We start from the raw sequence: 2,494 nt of genomic DNA, 5'->3' as shown, positions 1-2,494 counted from the left end.
CGTGGGCTCGCGTTGGCGGCGGCGGCTCCCGCCGGGTCCCCACCCCCGTCAGCCCCATCCACGGCGCCCTCGGTGGGCAGCGCCGGTGTGGTTCTGCCTTGAGCCGAAAACGCGGGTTTTCCCCCGGTCTCTGGTACCTGCGCAGTGCGGCGTGAGGGAACCCCGGGGGCGCTTCGTGGAGGGCGCTTCTGCCTCTTAATTCCACCTCGTGCTCTTTCGTAACGTTTTATTGCCTGTGGCGTGGTGCACAAAGGCAGTTATGTGTATTCTGTGTACATATGTATTAACCCGCTGGAGCTGACCTTGGAGAGCAGGAGTGCTCAGGCGGTGACCTGACACCTCGGGGCCTCTCCCTGCCAGGGCTGGGCCTTCCTCCTCCACCTGTGGCCAAGCCGGTATCTGAGGCAGCAGCGACCTCCGAGGCTGAAAACTGAGGAGAAAGTCGGCCGGGAACGGGGCCAGAGCACCCCCTGGGGGCCCCGGAGCCTCTCCTGCCTGCCAGAGCTCCCCGGCGAGCTGGAAGCCAGAGCAGCGGCAGGATTACCTGGTCAGAGCGAGGGGAGTCCCAAAGCAGTGTCCAGGCAAGCGCAGCGGGCTGCTGCGGTGGGATGGGAGCGAGGCCCAAGAGATGTGCTGGCTGTAGCCTGAATTTATAATCCCAAGAGAGGAAATAAATGCTAATAAAGGGAGAATATTTTTTTGTTTGGCTTGGTTTTTGAGAGGACAGAAAGCCATATCCCACAGGAGTTCAGATGGTGATGCCTAACCTCTCTGCATGGAATTTGTAATTAAAAAAAATTAAAAGGTCACTCATAGTCTTACTGCATTAAAAAGGGTTCAACAGGGAGTGCTGGGGAGGGGAGGCAAATAGCACGTTTAACTCCACTGATGAATGGATGCAGAGTTAGATTGCAAAATGGGCTCAGCATACTGCTGGGGACTGTTCCAGAGCTGGAGGGTCCCTGTGAGCTCGGTGGACTGCTCTTTTCTCTCAGGTGTAACCCGTGTTTTCAGCCAGGAGAGGGAGTCAAACATAGTTGCACAAAGAGCGGGAATTCTAGGAGCTGGCAATGGGAAACAAAGCCCTACTGCAGCATCTGAGATCCAGCTCTGATTTATTTCTTTTCCAAGGTTTCATCCTTCCAAAGTGGAAAATGTTTCCGTGACACTGTGCCTAGTAAGAGATACGCCAGCATGGAAACAAATGGAGTGTGCCACAGACATTTACCTGCAGAGAGACATTTCAGAGAAGGGGAAGGGGAGTACATTGATTCAACCCCATGCTGATGTTCCAGTCCAGCCCTGCTTTGGGCACAGCCAGCCCCAGCTGGGACCAGTTTGGATCTGTGTGAATTAGACCTGTTTGTGATGTTGCATCATGCCCTTTCCAGTAGATCGTGGGATAAATGAGGTTGGAAGAGACCTCAGGAGGACAAGAGACCTTACATTGCTCCCATTTCCATTTGTACAGCTGCTGGGCACGAGACCTGCAGCACAAGTGTGAGAGAGGTCGCCAGGCAGGACCTGGAGTCCCAGGGCAGAGGTAAGAGCCTGAAGCTGGCAGCTGCAGGCACTGTTTGAAGGGAAGCAAAAGGTGTGTGTAGGGGAGATGGGTCTATGGCCTCACAGCTGATGGGATGAAGGGGGTGCACTTGATCCAGCTAATTGCTGAAATTAGCAGGGAGGCAGGGCTGCTCCGAGAAAAGGCTTCAAAGCACTGGAAATACTGGAGCTGCAAAGAGGAATTTATGCTACAGGTTGCAAAATCTGGTTGGAATTTGCACCCCTCAAACAAGGGAGGAAAAGGTATCAGGGAGGTGGCAGTTCCAGACCTGGCTGGTTAATAGCTGCTGCAACAAGGTGTTAGGAGTAAGCAGGGATGTTTGAAAGGAGTGATGTGTGAAGGAAGCTCTGCTCTGGGGGGCAAGAAGGGCAGGAAACAAGTGAGAATCACTAGCAATCACACTGAGATGTGAAAAAGATTAGTAAAATAAGAGCAAGAGCCTTAGGCAGGTAAGAGAGAATAAGGAAGGAAAAGTGAGAATACTGCATAGTGATGAAGGACTGGGGATAAAATATAATTTGGGGATGGCCCCCAAATGAAGTAACTACCTTACCTCAGTTTTCCTTATGTGGGGAATGTTGAACTCAAGGAGAGCCAGTGGGTGATGAATGTAAGTGAGGGGTTGAAGCACCAAACCAAGTGATAGGGGGAGTTCTAAAGTACTGTCACATGAAATCACAGGAACAGTAGCAAGAGTTCCTGTAATTTACCTGGTGTTGGCATCCTGTGACTAGGAACCAGTAAAGGCAGAACCTGTCTATAAGGAAGTAAAAGCTAAAAACTGAGAACAAACATCCAGGCACTGACAGTTGTCCCCTAGCTGGAGAGTTTTGTCCTTACCCACACCTACAAGAGGGAGAAGGACATACTGCACCACATGCATGCAACCCTTCCCAGTCAAGAGGAGATGAACCGCATCAACTCTGCCAC

At 52.0% G+C, this 2,494-nt stretch overlaps 1 protein-coding gene across 1 annotated transcript in view; it reads right to left on the bottom strand.

Annotated features, from left to right (window-relative positions):
• TTPAL (alpha tocopherol transfer protein like) overlaps positions 1-752 on the bottom strand; it is a 9,848-nt gene extending 9,096 nt beyond the window's left edge. The window contains exon 1 of the mRNA XM_026861941.1: positions 333-752. The gene's annotated coding sequence lies outside the window, so the exon portion shown is untranslated. The remainder of the gene's footprint in view (positions 1-332) is intronic.
• Positions 753-2,494: the final 1,742 nt, after the last annotated feature.

The sequence above is a fragment of the Athene cunicularia genome, assembly GCF_003259725.1.
Source record: "Athene cunicularia isolate RWA chromosome 20 unlocalized genomic scaffold, athCun1 chr20_part1, whole genome shotgun sequence".
Taxonomy (NCBI): Eukaryota; Metazoa; Chordata; class Aves; order Strigiformes; family Strigidae; genus Athene; species Athene cunicularia.
Note: the sequence above shows the minus strand (reverse complement) of the source record. Positions and strands in the feature narration are given on the sequence as shown.